The sequence below is a fragment of the Epinephelus lanceolatus genome, chromosome 12, assembly GCF_041903045.1.
Source record: "Epinephelus lanceolatus isolate andai-2023 chromosome 12, ASM4190304v1, whole genome shotgun sequence".
NCBI classification, from domain to species: domain Eukaryota; kingdom Metazoa; phylum Chordata; class Actinopteri; order Perciformes; family Serranidae; genus Epinephelus; species Epinephelus lanceolatus.
The window spans coordinates 28,279,640-28,299,574 of NC_135745.1; the positions used below are offsets into that span (position 1 = coordinate 28,279,640).

At 39.8% G+C, this 19,935-nt stretch overlaps 1 pseudogene across 1 annotated transcript; it reads left to right on the forward strand.

Moving 5' to 3' along the window:
• The first annotated feature begins 389 nt into the window (after positions 1 to 389).
• On the forward strand, positions 390 to 19,577 carry LOC117272121 (sodium- and chloride-dependent GABA transporter 2-like; annotated as a pseudogene). The gene is made up of 15 exons (XR_013492411.1): positions 390 to 813; positions 5,384 to 5,389; positions 6,235 to 6,369; positions 6,461 to 6,601; positions 6,783 to 6,867; positions 6,944 to 7,076; positions 7,199 to 7,334; positions 10,688 to 10,791; positions 10,896 to 11,020; positions 17,114 to 17,226; positions 17,489 to 17,626; positions 17,777 to 17,879; positions 18,326 to 18,426; positions 18,584 to 18,754; positions 18,985 to 19,577. The product of XR_013492411.1 is annotated as a sodium- and chloride-dependent GABA transporter 2-like (transcript).
• Positions 19,578 to 19,935: the final 358 nt, after the last annotated feature.

The window sequence follows — 19,935 nt, forward strand, 5'->3', positions numbered from 1 at the left end:
TCTCTTCATTGTGCGCACTTAGGCTACACACGAAACCGGGTAACAAAGCTAAAGCTATTTTTGAATGTTAGCATTGATTTCTCACATTGGATGGTGAAATATTTGTAGCTTGAAAGGTCCGACCTAAATGAATATAGGTCGTAGTTAACGAAGCATATGAATATTAATATAGGGAGCGCCCACCGAGTGCAGCTTCTTTTATTGATCGTTTGAACGTTGTGTGATGGTCATTTTCGATTAAAGACCGAGGTCTCAGCGACGTATTGGCAATGAGCAAACGCTCTCCCTGCTACGTCTCAACGATCTAAACTTGATACATCGGGCCGACGTCGGCCAGATGTATGTGTGCTATCTGAGCTGTGGCTCTCTCCAACCGCTTCGTCATCCTGATGGAGGAGGCTCTGGTTCATCCTGGCGATGCACCTGCTGTCCCGGCTCTCGCGGCCCGTCATGCTGCCGCTGCGTCTCCTCCACCGGTTGCCAGCAACACCGCTCTTCCTGCCGCTGCTCTGTCTCCTCCATCTGTGGCCGGCGGCACCACTCCTCCTGCCGCTGCTGCGTCTCCCTCACCTGTGGCCAGTGGTAACGCTCTGCCTGCCGCTGTTGCGCCTCTCCCACCTGTAGCCGACGTCGCTACTCCTGTCGCCGCTGCAACTCCAGTGCGCTGCGCTGGTCGAGCAACTCGTCACACTGTTCCCCGAGCCGAGACCACCAGCCTGAACCGTCGTCCACAACGCAGAAGGAATTGGGAGAGCGCTCAGTCACTCATTCAAGCAGTCCACATCCACGATCTCCTCCTTTTAGCCGCATCCTGTAGGCTATTTGCATACATGGTTGCAGCTCACATGCAGATCTTTCAATTTCATCTTTATTGATAATCTCAACTTGTTTTGTAACCGTGGCACCTTCCTGGAAAGAGATGGGATCCATCCAAACAAGTTAGGTAGCCAGATGTTGTCAGCCTGCAGTCAAGTCCTCTCCACGTGACTGACTATTTTCACAGCACACACCCACTCCCAAACCCCCTTCTTCCTCTCCTGCCTCATCCCAAGTCACTGTCACCAGCACTAGCCCCCCCCACACTGTCCTTCCTTGGAACTAACTCCCTCACCGGTTCACTTCAGTATCCAGACTATCATCACAGAAATGACAGACAGGTCTACTGATGGTGGTCTGGCGTCCTCTACTGCCCTCAGTGGCAATGTCAATTTTATCATTCCTGCCAGAATTACTGCAACTGTGGTGTCCGGGGAGGAGGTGTGGATCATCAGGGCTCACTGTTTCAGCTCACTGAAATGCACACAGTTGCCAAGACTCTGTGACAGGGCTACAAGCAACACTCCTAAACAGTCTACAGGGTTAGATCCCACCCCAGCACTCCTAAACAACCCACGTAGCCTACTTTTAAAGAAAGGAAAGGCCTGGGACTAATTCATTTAAATATACGAAGTGTCCTCCAGCATCAAAAATTAGATCATATCAAAATACTTCACAGGCTGATCCTGATATTCTCATTCTGTCTGAGACTTGGTTAAAGAAATCTGTCAGTGACTCCGCTGTAGCTTTACATCCATTTAATGTCTTTAGATGTGACAGAATTGGAAAAGGAGGTGGTGTGGCCATCTTTGTTAAATCTTGTTTTACTGTTTCTATTATGGAAGTGCTGACCTTAAAGATTAATCTGGGTTCGTGCAATTTCATCTATGTGGTTGGTGTGTACAGGCCTCCCTCGGCTGTATGGGGTTCCGTTTGTAAAGTGGCTCACGCCACTTTACAAAGTAGTATAGTGTGTAACTTCTGTCGCCTCCCAGCGGATAATGCGTTATTACAACTAATAAGCCAGTGGCACTTCCATGTACACAGTAACACTCGCCAGTCGCTACACACCGTACACAGAGTAACACTTGCCTTTGTGGTAGGATCCACTTGTGAACTGTGTCTCGGCCACTTCTCCACCATGTTGCTTTCTCTTTCTACCTGTGCTCTACCTCTCCGCTCTTCCTCCCCCTCCCTTCTTGTTGTGAGGAAGCATTTCCTGTGTGCCAGCGCGGGAATGTCGTCGGTCGACATGCATACTAAAAATGATATATATATAGAAAAATACCGCGAGATGTTAGAGGAGCCGATCAGCTTAATCAGCATTGTGTCATCTCCTCTAGTAGTGGCTTGGGTGAAACGGACATTTACGGACCTGTAGAAGTTACGCACTATAACTTTAAAATAACATCAACATTTTGCCACATTTAGCTTCAAACAATGTTTAAAAAAGTGTTATGAGTGTTAAGTCACATATAGCAGATGGATGTGATTTCCCTTGATGAGATAAATGCAACTGTCCTCACAGTCCGTGCCGGCGCAGTGAGGGAGAAATGCACAGACTGCTTGGTGTTGGAAGTGTTGTAGTCGGACTAACGGACAGTTGGACTACTGGATATGAAATCTGACGGTCGGAACAATGGCATTAAAATGGACGGATTAATGGGCAGTCGACATTATGGGACTAAAACCATAAAACTCGCCGTAGACCTGCATGGTCAGATTAGCGGGTCGGAGTTATGGGTAGTCGGACCCCCTGGTGGCGCCATTGACGTTAGGTATCGATAGACACGGGGTAGTTATTTGTGTCCAGTTTCTCCTGAGTGAGAGGAGCAGACTGATATGCATGCTGCAAAACACAAAACAAAACACAAACAAGCAGAGAACTAGGCTTAAAGTTGGTGTTCAAGGAGACATCAGTCAGCATGACATGTCACTGTGATGGAAATTTCAGGCCTATCACGTTTCATTCATTATCTCTCAAATTAATTATCTCGTTATCACAGGAAAACGGAGGAAAATTATCTCGTTATCACGGGAAAACGTAGGAATGATCTCGTTATCATGAGAAAACGGAGGAAATAAAATGTTTGTATGTATGGCCGTTTAGGGCTTCCGTACTACACTGCTATATATATATATATATATATATATATATATATATATATATATATATTTAGATTTGAGTTTTTATAGATTTTATATTTTATTTTATTGTTTTTTACTTTTTGTATTAGTAAATGTCTTGTCTTTATCTGTTGTGCTTGTGCATTTTATTCTGTCACCGTGGGATAGAGAGAAACGTCTTCTCAATTCCTCTGTATGTCTGGTACATGTGGAGAAATTGACAATAAAGCTGACTTTGACTTTTAACTGATTTATTCATTCCTCATTGACTAGCTGCTTTGACATTTGATTAGTTGTTACTTAAGAACTGACCACTGACTAATAGTTAGTTCCTAATTCTTTTCTTTACCTAGTGACTACTCTAAGGTTTTTGTACCTTCATTTTTCTGTGTTGTCAGTCCTTGTTTTTTGGTTTGGACACTACTGAAAGTCTCCCAACGGGTCAGCAGATGACCAATTAGCATGGACATACAGTACAGGCCAAAAGTTTGGACACACCTTCTCATTCAATGCGTTTTCTTTATTTTCATGACTATTTACATTGTAGATTCTCACTGAAGGCATCAAAACTATGAATGAACACATGTGGAGTTATGTACTTAACAAAAAAAGGTGAAATAACTGAAAACATGTTTTATATTCTAGTTTCTTCAAAATAGCCACCCTTTGCTCTGATTACTGCTTTGCACACTCTTGGCATTCTCTCCATGAGCTTCAAGAGGTAGTCACCTGAAATGGTTTCCACTTCACAGGTGTGCCTTATCAGGGTTAATTAGTGGAATTTCTTGCTTTATCAATGGGGTTGGGACCATCAGTTGTGTTGTGCAGAAGTCAGGTTAATACACAGCCGACAGCCCTATTGGACAACTGTTAAAATTCATATTATGGCAAGAACCAATCAGCTAACTAAAGAAAAACGAGTGGCCATCATTACTTTAAGAAATGAAGGTCAGTCAGTCCGGAAAATTGCAAAAACTTTAAATGTGTCCCCAAGTGGAGTCGCAAAAACCATCAAGCGCTACAACGAAACTGGCACACATGAGGACCGACCCAGGAAAGGAAGACCAAGAGTCACCTCTGCTTCTGAGGATAAGTTCATCCGAGTCACCAGCCTCAGAAATCACAAGTTAACAGCAGCTCAGATCAGAGACCAGATGAATGCCACACAGAGTTCTAGCAGCAGACCCATCTCTAGAACAACTGTTAAGAGGAGACTGCGCCAATCAGGCCTTCATGGTCAAATAGCTGCTAGGAAACCACTGCTAAGGAGAGGCAACAAGCAGAAGAGATTTGTTTGGGCCAAGAAACACAAGGAATGGACATTAGACCAGTGGAAATGTGTGCTTTGGTCTGATGAGTCCAAATTTGAGATCTTTGGTTCCAACCGCCGTGTCTTTGTGAGACGCAGAAAAGGTGAACGGATGGATTCCACATGCCTGGTTCCCACTGTGAAGCATGGAGGAGGAGGTGTGATGGTGTGGGGGTGTTTTGCTGGTGACACTGTTGGGGATTTATTCAAAATTGAAGGCACACTGAACCAGCATGGCTACCACAGCATCCTGCAGCGACATGCCATCCCATCCGGTTTGCCTTTAGTTGGACGATCATTTATTTTTCAACAGGACAATGACCCCAAACACACCTTCAGGCTGTGTAAGGGCTATTTGACCAAGAAGGAGAGTGATGGAGTGCTGCGGCAGATGACCTGGCCTCCACAGTCACCGGACCTGAACCCAGTCGAGATGGTTTGGGGTGAGCTGGACCGCAGAGTGAAGGCAAAGGGGCCAACAAGTGCTAAACACCTCTGGGAACTCCTTCAAGACTGTTGGAAAAGCATTTCAGGTGACTACCTCTTGAAGCTCATGGAGAGAATGCCAAGAGTGTGCAAAGCAGTAATCAGAGCAAAGGGTGGCTATTTTGAAGAAACTAGAATATAAAACATGTTTTCAGTTATTTCACCTTTTTTTGTTAGGTACATAACTCCACATGTGTTCATTCATAGTTTTGATGCCTTCAGTGAGAATCTACAATGTAAATAGTCATGAAAATAAAGAAAACGCATTGAATGAGAAGGTGGGGGGGGGGGGGGGGGTTGCTGGAGCCTCTCCCAGACGGGAGCTGGGTGAGATGCAGTGTACACCCTGGACAGGTCACCAGACTATCACAGGGCTGACACATAGAGACAGACAACCATTCACACTCATATTCACACCTACAGACAATTTAGAGTCACCAATTAACCTGCATGTCTTTGGACTGTAGGAGGAAGCCTAGTACGCTGTACGTAACCCACGTTGACATGGGGAGAACATGCAAACTCCACACAGAAGGGCTCCCCCACCCTGGGAACCCTCTTGCTGTGAGGCGACAATGCTAACCACCATGCTGCCGGTGGTGCAGTGGTGGACAGAATTTCACTTAATGTGTACGCATGCTCTAGGGGAGAGTAACAACCAAAAATGAAGTGTCACAATGATTGCTGCATGTGGGCGTGGCCTAGTTAGCATGATATGCCATATCATTCCTTTGCTAAATTTACTGTGAGCTCGAATGAGTTAGAGACATGAAATTCAAAACCATAACCAGAAATTATATTCTAATGCTTCACATCAAATTTGATCCCAATCAGCGGGATGATGGTGATATAACTGACAGTCCAAAATGGAAAAAAAAATTTGACAGGCCACACCCTTCACACTATGAGTCTGACTGAGCTAAAATTTGACCCACCCACATATTAATGTCCTCTACAAAAAAGCCTCTTGGACAATTAAGGCTACCATGATGGATTCTTTGCCAATTTGCATATTATGAAAAACAGTAATATGAATAGTCTTTTTTGGATTTTGACTTCATAAACACTAATCTTAGGACTTAGATCCTATTATTAATGAGTAAATTGGTCCAAAAACATGGCTGCAATCAATCAAATAGTCTGATTCAACTCAGCGGACACATCTGGCACTCTGTCCTAAATGTACCCACCCAGGTTTGTTTGGATTTTGAGTGTGCAGTTATTGAAATGCTGCATACATCATAATAAATAATTGTATAATCATAATCATCATCTTTTTTAAACTAATTAAACTGACTAAAGTGACTTTGATCATCTCTGTGAAGCCTGAAGCCTGCTCGCTGTTGGTGTGACATTGACTTTGGCAATTGAGCTGCTTCCTTCTGCTGACAGAGAGACGGCTTGAACCCAGGATTACTGCTTATGGCTGTATTTAACATTTTCTGATCATCTTTTTCTCATTGTAACTGATTACGTTGCTATTTTTTTCCCTTCAGGAGCTTTCTTGGTTCCTTATGTTTTGTTCCTACTCACCTGTGGGATCCCCCTCTTCTTGCTGGAGGTCTCTCTGGGACAGTTAACTGGTCAGGGTGGAATCACCTGTTGGAGGAAAATATGTCCTTTATTTGAAGGTACTGATAGCAACATATTCAATACAGTATGCATAGTATCTGAAATAACCTTTTACACTAATAGTGTATTTCATCATATCTTTGTCACCAGGTTTAGGCTATGGCAGTCAATTGATATTGTTATACGGTGAGGTGTATTATATCGTGATTTTGGCTTGGGCCCTCCTCTACCTCTTCTCCTCCTTCCACACTGTACTCCCCTGGGCCAGCTGTAATAACACCTGGAACACAGGTACGCATCTACATTTTTTTAGTGCCATGGCCTTGTATAGGTATAGAACTACAGTCACTGAAAATATATCAAAAACTGCTGCAATATTTTTTCATTCAAAGCTGACTTATTATCAACATGGTAGCAAATTTTGAAAATTCTCGCCATTCTAACTTTTTACCTTTTACTCTTCCACCTCTAGAGAACTGCATTGATTGCCGTCAGAATGATTCAGTTCATGGCCAGATCAATGAAAATGCAACATCTTCAGTTGAAGAATTCTGGCGGTAAGTCATTTATATCACAAAAATTGTTTTAGATTCATAAAAATGTATCTTGACATACTTTTCCTTCTGTGCACAGGAGGAGAGCTCTGGGTTTGTCTGGAGGGATTGAGGACATGGGTAGTATCCGCTGGGACCTGGCTGGATACCTTCTGCTGAGCTGGATCATCTGTTACTTCTGTATCTGGAAAGGAGTCAAGACATCAGGAAAGGTAAGGTGTATACACTTCTTATCAGTGCAGTGTTAATAGAACGTCAGATTCATTAAAACCTTAACTGTGATGTGAATCGCGACCACCACTGAATTCAGTATGTAGTGGTGCTTTCCTCTTAGGTCGTCTACGTCACAGCCATTTTGTCCCTACATGATGTTGATTGTGTTACTGATCCACGGTCTGACACTGCCAGGAGCTGTAGATGGAATTCAATTTTACCTTTTTCCTGATCCGACCCATCTGACTGATTCTCAGGTGAGCTTTATGTGTGACTGATGAGTGGATGTATGTGATACACTGTAGCACTATTTGTCTAACACTGGCACACTTTGACTTTAACATTAGGATGAGGCTGAAAAAAATCTGTTTTCTTATAATCAACAAAGACCAAAACCAAATATTAAATGATCCTACTAACAAATGTTCCCCACATAACCAAAGCCTAATGTTGAACATCTCCATTGTTGTCCAAAAAAAACCCATTAAAAACACAAAAAACAACAACTTTGTACTGAGTGACATGTTCTTACATTATGATGAACACAAGCAATGTGATTTGTAGGCAGAAAGTAGAACATGGAATAACTCCAGCCTTATCCTTTAGTTCAGATGGCTGTATAGGGAGCTTATCAGTCGTCAGTGAAGACGTCATACAGTATGCAAGCTGCTGTGGATGAGAGACGCTGGTATTACGTTAATATGTAAAAAAATGTAGTCCATCCACAGCAACTGCTGATGTAGCAAGAGCAGTTAGGCGCTTTAATCAGGGTAAGGATTAAAGATAAGAACTTAAGTAGATACCATATTCAAAAATAATTTATTCCAATAACAGTTTCTCTCTGGGCGTAAAAACACTGAAGAGGTTTTACTGGCGTCCTTGGGCTTCCACACCAGTGAGATTCCTGGAAACTTGAGCAGGGCAGCATCTGCTCATGTTTCAATTTAGAAGGAACTGTCAAACGTGTGTGTATGAGGCAGCAAGAAAAAGGACCAAAAGGCAGACAATCAGGCAGAAAGGAAGTGATTTATCAATAGGGTGATTATACATGAGCTTACAGATGAAGGTTGTAAGTCCAAACAGAAGTTGTTGAGAATCCAAAGGTTAACATGACTGGGGCAGGTAAAAGGTACAGGCATGCGTGCAGACATTTTGAGGGTGTCACGGGTACGTTTAGAACCAAATAGCAGCACCAAAGAGGGGAGGACAGTTTATAATAGTCTTTAATGAAACTACTTGTCTAACACAGAGTGAGCAGGCAGATGAAAAAACAGTGAGAGTCAGTTTGTTGGCTTGAAACCTTCCAAAACACAGGTTCAGACCCAAGTGCTTGGTGTGGCAAACCGAAGCGGAGAGCAGGTGAGTCAGTGGCGCGTGCTGGATGCACACAAATGGCAAACAGTGCAAATGTGTGCAATGGTACCGTGAAGGAGTAGGCAGAACGCAGTATCTAACAAGCAGGGAGTCTGGAACCAGGAGTACACATGGGAGAAGCCAACACACTGGTGCAAAACCAACTGTAGGCAGCTAGGGTCTTGACAGCAGCGATGATGAGTGGAATCCGCGGCACACACACAAAGGTGGAATGTGCAGCCACACGGCAAAGCAATCCACAGCACAGAAATCCACAGATGGATGAACCGGTAAACTCACTTTGGAGAGCTGGGTGACGATATCTCCAAACAGACATGGAGAACAGGCGAACAGCAACCAGGAAGTCAGAAGCAGAACTCTTAGTTGGGGACAGAGAGCAGAGTGGTTTACTGGGGAGCAGACGAAGCAGGAGAACCAGAGACAGGTGAGGTCAGCAACAAGGATGCAGTCTGGAAATAAATCCTGGAAAGTCTTGCATGAGTGACAAGGAACAAACTGGCAAGGAGAGTTTGTGAAGCTGGAGTCTTTATACTGGCAGGAGGCAATGATCCACAGGTGAGTGCAGTTGGCTTGATGAGGTGGATGAGGTGGATCAGCAAGAGTGGCAGATGTGTGGACAGGTTGGGAGGTAGGTGTGGTGGAGAGGCGGGGTTAGTGGAAATTTAGTGGGTTAACTAAGAGAGTGGCATGTATGGCAGGTCGACAGAGGCTCTGTTGCTCTAACCTGAAAAAAGGGCTCTTTAACACTCTGTACTGTTTGGGGGTTAGCCCACTATAGAAAAGCACATTTTTTAACATTACCTCAAAAATGAAACAAATTTACAATACTTTGTGCAGATATAACAGTTTTCTCGTCTAAAAGTCAATACGTTTTTTGAATGGGATTTTGGTAAAATGCCTCAAATAAGGTCTGTGGTTAACAAAAGCTTAAGCTTTTACGTGTCGTAAAAAAGGCAATTGCTAACAAGTTGCTCAATACAACTACAAACCCTGTCAGGGACAGTAAATGTCATCACCCCCAAACAGGCGAGAGTGCTGGCAGTCTGCCATTACAGCTTCTTATTTAGCTTAAACAGTCCGATTTCCCCATTATACAATGTTTTTAAAATAAAGCGGCCGAAATCAGTTGAAAGCTTAGTGGCGGTGACGTCAAGAGTCATGCAACCGTGGAGCAGTCATGTAGTCTGTTAAAGCCTAACATTAGCTTTTTACTTCTGGCGATCGCATTTAAGCTTCAAATGCGGTATGAAAGGTGTTTATATGTGAAGATTATCTCACTGAACAAAACCTGTAAGTATCATAAACTTGTGTTAGCCACAGAGCTTATTTTCTGACATAATCCAAAACGCAATGCAAAAATCACATTCACTTACTCTTCCGGGAACCAGTGCGATGCTAAACTTCTGGGTTTTGACGTCAGCCCTGGCACACTCTATACAAATGCAGGTCCATTTACCATTTACCATGTTAACTAGCTAGCTAGCTAAGCTTGGTTTATGTGATTGCAAATTAGAAGGCAATATTGCGCACAGTGATACAAATGTGGCAAGCTGCACATTGTTCTGAAGCATATGTGGAGATTTTTATTCACAGGGCATCCCATTGGTTAAACTATTCATCATTAAGCATTTCCACAACTTAAAAAGACTCACCCAGAGGGCACAACAGCAACAATACCAAGCTTGGATGCTTCAATGACACAAGACAGGAGTCATAGGGCATTGCTTTGCAGGGGCATACCTATCAAAAAGTATTGAAATTTTGGATGATTGTAATTTAATCTGGTCCAGCTTTAGCAATTATTGGCCACTTATGTATGCAACCACAACAGCAAAAATAGAACATCTGCTTCAGTGGAGCAGCTCAACCACAGAGGGCAAATAGGCTGTTGCTTAGGCAACTTCAGCCTGGCCTTGTGCACGTCCTTGCAGACAGGAAGGAAGGCAGGTACAGATTAGGGTTCAGGTTACAGGGTTAAAGTTACAGGTCTCAGAAGATGGAAAGCAGAGGCATGAAGCAACGTTGATGATCTTGCCAGCAGGAGGGGGTTAACTGGGAAAAGAGGAACAGATGAGTGGGACGGTCTGAGGCTATCTGATGGATGGATGGAGAATGGAAAGTCTTAAAGAGTGAGAATGTGGCTGATGGAAGGGGTAAAGTGGCAGAAATATGATAAGTATAAAAATGTAATGATGAAATATTAAAAGGTATATACCAGTCATGTCATTATTTCAAGGTGTGGATGGATGCTGGGAGCCAAATACTTTACTCCTATGCTGTCTGCCTTGGCTGTTTGCCAGCTTTGGGAAGCTACAACAAATACCACAACAACTGCTACAAGTAAGGAAAATGAGTATTATTCTATGCACTCACTTTCCATTCCCATAAGTGTTTATGTGATGCAGGATACAATACATAATAGTGTTTTTTTAATTTATTTTCAGAGACACTTTTTTCCTGTGCACACTGAACAGTCTAACCAGCTTTGTTGCTGGCTTTGCGGTCTTCTCTGTCCTCGGCTTCATGTCCTTTGAGTTGGGTGTTGACATCTCAACTGTGGCTGAATCAGGTATGGGATGGTTTATAGAAAGACACTGTGTTAAATTTGTTTGTACATATTAAGAACTTACCTGCATTCACTTCCTTGCAAATTCCTAACCCTAAATTAAACTGCATAAAATTTGTCAGAACCAACATTTGGATTTTGGTTCCTAGATGTCACATGTGTCCTTATGGTGCTGTCAGATGCTGGGTCTGCAAATTGTGATCAACAAGGTCACACTCTGAGTGTACTCATGAGGACCCACTACAGACTATGTTCATTCTCTATTTCTTAACCCTAATATTAACTATAGCTTGTAACATACATTTTCTGGTGATGCACTTACACACCTCATATATATTACCTATATACACTGTCATACATATATATAATATTCATTCATTCATCTTCTAACTGCTTATCCTGTTGAGGGTTGCGGGGGGGCTGGAGCCTATCCCAACTGACATTGGGCGAGGGGCAGGGAACACCCTGGACAGGTCGCCAGACTATCACAGGGCTGACACCTAGAGACAAACAACCATTCACGCTCACATTCACACCTACGGACAATTTAGAGTTATCAATTAACCTAGTCCCCAATCTGCATGTCTTTGGACTGTGGGAGGAAGCCGGAGTGCCCGGAGAGAACCCACACTGACACAGGGAGAACATGCAAACTCCGCACAGAAGGGCTCCCACGCCCGGGATCGAACCGGCAACCCTCTTGCTGTGAGGCGAGAGTGCTAACCACCACACCACTGTGCCGCCCCATATATATAATATTTAATATAATATAATATATATATATATATATATATATATATATATATATATATATATATATATATATATATATATATATATATATATATATATATATATATATATATATATATATATGTGTGTGTGTGTGTGTATGTATTAGGGTTGGGAATCTCTGTGATAGACGATTCGATACGTATCTAGATACATGGGGGTTACGATACGATTCAAAAACGATATATTTTTAATACAGAACGATTCCATACAATTCAATACAGTGTAGGAATGATACAATTCGATACGATTCGATACGATTCTATGGTTAACATTTGTTGATGTAGACATTAATCATACATTATAAAATAAAGAAGCCAATTCTATAAAAGTGACATTCTTACAGTATTTTCAAATTTGTAAAAGACCACATCCCCAAGCATTGTTGCTGTATGGCACTGGCATTCATGAAATGCAAATCACCATAATCCAGCAGAGGTAAAAAAAAAAAAAAAAAAAAAAAAAAGTTGCACATATCAAGTGTTTCCTTTGCCTGAAGAGAGAAGTCAGATTTTGTTCTCAAAAAGAAACTCAACTTAACCTTCAGCTTAGAGACAAGGTTATTGATATGTGATTTGAAAGCCAAGTTCTGATGATCAGTGGTGATACCTGAATAGTTATTTGAGTAGTTAAGATCTTTGGAAGATCAGATGTTAACTCTGCCATTTGAAAATTGCATTTTTTATTTTTCTTTTTATTTTATTGTGCAATATGACATTACAGTGACATTACAGGACAGACAAACCAGGTGTGAACAACAAACAACAACAACAACATTTGTGGTTTTGTGTGTGCGTGTGTGTGTGTGTGTGTGATTTGAGAGTAAGAAAAACGGTATTATATATATATAATATATATAATAATATTAATAACAATAATAATAATAAATATTAGAATTGTCAGACAGGCAAACGGAATAATAATAATAATAGAAATGAGCAAACAGAAGGGAGCAAACAAACAAACAAACAAAAAAAATTTAAATAAATAATATAAATAAATAAGAAAATGAAAAGAAAGTAGAAGCAAAAAAGCAAAACAGAAATACCACAATGCAAACTTATAATTTTTGCAATAATAATAGTAAGAATAATATCAATAATAATAATATGCAATATTAATAAAGATGATGAGTAACAATAATAATAATATGGAGGGAGGGTGGAGAAGGAGGGGAGGTCTTTAAATTTATGGGGTGCCTCAGGTCCCTGCCCACCCGCACGGGACCAGCCTGCAGCCCCCAACGCCTCCGGACTCCCCTCTCCATTCCCGCGTGCCCTGGACTGTATGTGGCACAACACCTTACCCTATGTCTAGATGTATATATAGTCTTTATTATTATTTTATTTTATTTATTTATTTTAATTTATTATTATTTTTTTTTTTTATATATATGAGATAGTATTTTAAGAAGTGTGTGTGCTTTCTAATGTGGTGCATTAAAAACGAGGAGAGAGGTTGTCATGAACTGTAATCTGATTTGATTGTGTCCCCTTTCCTCTCCCTAAACTAGTGTGATGTGCATCAAAAAAAAAAAAAAAAGAAAAAAAAAAGTGATGTGCCACCTGAAAACAGTCCAGGGTGGAGAATTGGGGGAGGGGGGAGGGGGAAGGCCGGGAGGGGCAAGGAGATCACAGGCCATGGCCCAACAAGCGTGACTCAGCAGGGACCCAAGTATATATAAAAAAAAAAAAAAAAGTATAAATAATAATAGAACATGACAACGACAATAATGTTAATCATAATAGTTATAGTAGTAATGATGGTTGTATCAATTACCCCCCCAATAAAAAAAAAAATTAACAATAATAATAATAACAGCCGTAAATAATATTAATATCATCTTAAAACAGAATAATATATGTTGATAACAGAAGTAAACATTTTGCAGTGTCAAAGAGAGTACCATGAGAAAAAAAAAAGGTATTCAAGAGCTTTTACTTCTGAAGGGGATAAACAATAGATGACGGTATCATCTGCATAGAAGTGGTAGGCAGCATTTGATAAAATGCCACAGAGATTGTTTACATATATAGAAAACAACAATGGCCCCAGTATGGAACCATGAGGAACACCTTTTAACACCGGGACGAATGCAGAGGAAGACCCAGCCATCTGAACGCGCTGTGTTCTACCCGACAAATAGTTAGCAAACCAGCATACAGCATGCTCAAATAGACCAATTTTACAGAGTCTATCTGCCAAGGTAACATGGTCTACTGTGTCAAAGGCCTTTGACAAATCGATGAAAAGAGCTGCATGGGGTCATTGGGTGTTTAAGCTCCTCAAACAATCAGACATAGTCAGCCCATGTTGATTAAGCATTTCCTCTTGGTACATGAGGCAAGAATTAAAATTTTAAGTTGTAATTACTGATCCTAAATTTATTAATGATCTCTATCTTTCATTGCTTCATTATGATATTCCAGTACTCTGGGGAAGTGATTTTAATTGTGTACTGGATGGAAATCTGGATAGATCTTCCCAGAGTAAATATACATTACCTAATATGTCAACTGCCTTGAAAAACAGAACAAAAGATTTAGGAATTTATGAAGTATGGAGAACCCTTCACCCAGAGGAGAAAGTTTTCTCCTTTTATTCTCATGTGCATAAATCCTATTCAAGGATAGATTTCTTTATCCCAATTAATTATTTGTCAAAAATTAAAAACTACGTTTACCATGCTAGGATTCTTTCAGATCACTCTGCATTGAGTTTTGAAATTGAATTTGGAAAATTATTGTTAAATCCCAAACCCTGGAGATTTAATATTATGTTGCTCTCAAAAGAGGATTTTACAATTTATATGAAGGCTCATTTACAAACCTTTATTGAGGTGCACCAAAACAGCACAGTATGCCCATTAATAATATGGGACACATTGAAGGCTTATATTAGAGGATATGTGATTGCCTTTTCTTAATCCCTAAAAAATAAAACAACAAGTGAGCTGAAACTCATTGAACAAGATATGATTAATGTGGAGAGGCAACATTTTTTAACTAATGATCCAAATTTATTAATGCAATTAGATGATCTTACATTGAAATATAATTCTATTAATACATACGCTAGTGAATTGGCGCTGATAAAATCAAAATTAACTTATTTAGAACAAGGAGAGATGGCGGGTAAATTACTAGCTAGACAGATAAAAAAGGAGTCAGAAGATAGAACAATTCTTAAAATTAGAAAACAAGACAGATGCATTACAATGGACCCTCTTCAAGTTAATGATGCTTTCAAATCATATTACACAGAACTATACACTTCTACCTCACAATACGTTTCAGATGAGTGTAAATCATTTTTAGATAATATTTCGCTACTTTAACACAAGTTGATAGACTAAGTTTAGAAAAAGATATATCCTCAGAAGAACTTGTTTCTGCTATGGCAACACTTCAAAATGGTAAAGCGCCAGGTTTAGATGGCCTGCCAATTGAGTTTGATAGACATTTTTCTAATTATTTATTGCCTCTCTTTATTGCTATGATCAATGCTTGTTTTAGGAGAGGTTGTCTTCCTCAATCTTTATGTTTGGCATCTATAACCCTTCTCCAAAAGAAAGATAAAGATCCTCTTCAGTGCGCCTCTTATAGGCCAATTTCAGTTCTTAATGCAGATTATAAAATTATTGCTAAAGTTCTTGCACTAAGGCTTGAAAAAGTTTTACCTAGTTTTATTCATCTAGACCAAACTGGTTTTGTTTGTGGTCGTACCTCTACTGACAATTTACGTAGGTACTTTAATATTCTTTATCACACTAATGAATTAAATTCCCATAATGTTATTCTCTCTGTCGATGCTTAAAAAGCATTCGATAGAGTTGAATGGAAATATCTTATGTCTGTCCTTAGAAGGTTTAATTTTGGTCCTAAGATTTGTCACTGGGTATCAGCTCTTTATAGTTCTCCTATGGCTGTTGTAAAAACAAACACCAACTATTCTGAATCGTTTGTACCTTCTAGAGGCACTAGACAAGGTTGCCCGATGTCTCCAGTATTGTTCGCCATTGTTATTGAGCTGTTAGCTGCAATGATCAGATCTCATGATTATATTAAAGGTATTAAGATTGGGAAGGAGGAACATCTCATATCTTTGTATGCTGATGATATCTTGTTGTATATTTATGACCCCTTAAATTCAATACCATTTATTTTATCAGTATTTGGAAAATTTGGGAAGTTATCAGGTTTTAAAGTTAACTGGGACAAAACAGAGATAATGCCAATTTCCAATTTCGACCACACTTTATTGAAGAATCATTTTAATTGGAATTGGTCTATTAAATGTATTAAGTATTTGGGTTTGTTTATTCTTAGAAAATTGGAGGACACCTTTAATTTGAATTACCTTCCATTAGTTAATAAAATAACAGAGGAATTAAAGAGAATGGGACATCTTCCTATTTCTCTTGTGGGTAGGGTTAATATAGTTAAAATGTCTTTTTTTTACCCAAGTTTTTATATTTATTTCAAAATCTTCCAATTATTCCACCACAATCTTTCTTTAAAAAAGTACAGAGTTTAGTTTCCTCCTTCATATGGAACAATAAAACCCCACGTGTTCGGATGTCAGTGTTACATTTACCATACGAATCTGGTGGCCTGAAGCTTCCCAATTTTTACTACTATTTTTTGTCATCTCAGCTTAATCAGTTTAAACAATGGTTTTTAAATATTTCATGCTCATGGAAAAGAATAGAATCTTTGGATATCCTTCCATACAGCTTGGAATATTTACCTTATATTGAGTTCAAAGAAGTGGATAAAATTACTAAGAATCCGGTTATATTAAATAGTCTTAGTATCTGGAAATTGTCTCATAAATTGTTAGGCTATAAGATCTCCCTTTCTCCCTTTTCCCCAATTTGGAAGAATCCAAATATTACATGTTGTAAGGATGACACTTTTAAATTTTGGTATGATAAAGGTATCCAGGAATTCTGTCATCTGTTTGAAAATGGGACATTTTTTTTCATTTGTTCAGCTACAACAGAAATATGGATTACCTTCTTCCCATTTATTTCGATTTTTTCAATTAAGACATGTGGTAAATACTGAGAATGGTTCTCTTCAAGAACCAATGCCATCAAAAATTTATGACATATTAAACAATAAGGAGCAGAACAAGGAAAAAGTTATTTCTAGTTCTAATTACTCACCAATTCTGGACACAAACTCAGCAGGTTTTGGTCTAATGCTTACAACAAAATAAACCTATTACTACAAGTTTATTGTGACCTATGAGAGTACTAATGTCAAGCCTTTTTTGACATCTACTTTGGACCACTTGCAGGTCCTGGCCTGGCATTTATTGCCTACCCTCGGGCCGTAGCCATGATGCCTTTACCCCAACTCTGGGCTGTCTTCTTCTTCATGATGATTATCTTTCTTGGAGTAGACAGTGAGGTAAAATGTTATCATTCAGTTGTGGTTAAAATATACATCATACTTTTATAACATTTAATCATAAGCCCCTCTGTTCTTGTGCTTTAAATTATCACCAAATCCCCACATAAAAGACAACTTCAATCTACTTCTCCTCTTGAAAACCACATCCTATCACTTTTAATGATTTTGTCCTTTAATAGAAGGTCTCATAGTGGCTAACTTACTTAAAAAGTATCAATGTAAAGTAAATGTAAAAGTAACTCTCATCTTTTACCCACAGTTTGTGTGTTTGGAAGGCTTGGTGACAGCCATATCAGACATGTATCCATCCTTCTTTTTAACTGGTCATTGACGTAAACTGCTTCTGCTGGTCATCTGTGGTGTATCTTTGATTATAGGCCTGTTTATGGTGACTGAGGTAAGACTTCATTGTTTAATCTATGAAATAAAAACTGTTTAGAAATACTTTTGTCAGTAAGTCCTTTCCTCTGTGGCAAATATGTTTTGCCCTTGTACCAAACCATCTCGTTTCTCTTCCTGTCTCTTTCTTCTCTGTTATGTGCTGTAGGGAGGACTTTATGTATTTCTGCTGTTTGACTACTATGCTTGCAGTGGAATACCAATCATGCTTTTTGCCATTTTGGAGTGCATCTGTGTGGGATGGATGTTTGGTAAGCAACAACAATCAATCAGAAGTAGGGTGACACACACACACTTTTAATTATATGGATTCAAAAATACATTTTGACCCTAACATAGGCTACATGATTTAAAAATTGACTTACTTTGGTGGCTTTGATGATTCATAAAGTAGCAGTATCCCTTTAAAATATACCATGATTGATGGCAGTGCCACTTCTTGGTAATTTCGACTTAAATCAGACCTTCAGAAAGACATTTGGTGTCATCAGTGTTGTTTTCATAAAAAAATAAATTATAATTAAGAACGAATTATATTAACAAGAAAATTCTGAATTGATATTTGCTAATTTGACTCACTTCGCAAATATTTCTCATGTGCACTGCACTACCATTTCCTCAGATATACTCAAATGATATTGATATTGATCATATGCTTTTAAAGTTGATATACCCAATACCACTGTCTGTCTTCAAGGTGCTGATCGTTATTACAACAAAATAAAGGATATGATTGGCTACTACCCCTCATCGTATATGAAATATTGTTGGAGGTTCTTCACACCATCTATCTGTGTTGTAAGTCAATTTTTGGTGTATTGTTGTGTCTGTTAGCTGTAAAGCTCAGGAGACAAAGTTGGACAAGAAGAAAAAAATATATTTCTAAATATATGTTCACAAAAAAATGTAGGCTGGTCATTTGATGTTCTCTGCATGTCGCTTCTTTTTTTATTAGGGAATTTTGTTCTACTTGCTGATCAAGTTCACTCAACTGAAATACAACAACACCTATCAGTACCCCTGGTGGGGCTATGCCATTGGGATACTTCTTGCTTTCTCTTCAGCTCTGCTTGCTCCTCTGTGGTTTCTCTACAGTATGGCAGTAACCCCAGGAACACTGAGACAGGTATGTGTGTGTCAACTGATACTGAGGCAAATAAAGCATTGTGTTATTTCAGTTAAATCGGTGTAACCATTTACAGTAAAAGGTTAAGTCAACAACCTCTCTCTTTGACCAATCACCAGCTGCCTACATGGAGCTACGCCTGCAAGCTAGTGTATTAACAAATATCCAAAGCAAAGGTCTGTTTGTGAATGATCTGAAGAATTCAATGGGAAAATCTGGTCTTTTTACAGAGACTGAAAACTTTATGCGCTCCAGCAGCTGACCTGTGTAACGCTCCACTAAAGAAGACTCTCTACCCTGAAACACCTCTGTCTGATACAGAGCTGCATGATTTAACTGAAAAACCTTAAGATAGCAGTTCTGAAGGTGAGTCACCTGTAATCAGACACATCAGTGACCAGAGGCCTTACATTTAATTGTACATAGTCATTTAGTGATTGGTGCTGGGGAGTGGGTATGTTTGAGCCCATTTAGTATTTTTATTGAGTTTCATTTCTGCATCGTCACACCCTGCTGGCTAGGCTACTAAATAGATAACTACGGGATACTGAACCTCTCTTAAAAAGAGGTGAGGCCTACAGCCAGGGGAACAGTTTTTTGACCACAAGTGATTTGAACGCATCTATACTGATTCTTACACACATTTACTGTGAAAGTCATTGCTGTTGTTTAGTGATAGTAATAAGGGCAACAGTGCCTTGCCTAATTTTTTGTTGCTATAAATGCCATGAGGAATTGGTTTATTTGTTTTAATTGGAACATGCACCTGAACTCTGTCTCCACTTTCGATACCATGATGAAAAACCCCCAGTGATATTCATTTTTTTGAAAAAAAAAACAACAACAGAAGAATACCAGCAGAAGAATCGGTGCTATGACTCTTCCGGAACTGATGGGGGCAGTATACGCCATATAGTGTTACAGTCCATGCCTACATTCAGAGCGAGGGGGTGGCGAGGAAGTTAAACTACACATGGCATACCTACAAGTGAAAGGATGGCAGAAGCAAGCTCTTGAAAGTAAGTTGGTACGGTCCTATACTGCATACCGCCACTAAAAGATTCAGTGACATTACCAAGCGGGGACAACTTCCGCCTTTCTGCTCCAACACTGACTGACAGCTGACTCCACTCATTCACACTCACCACTGCCCCAGGGCCGCTACCATATGCTATTTACAG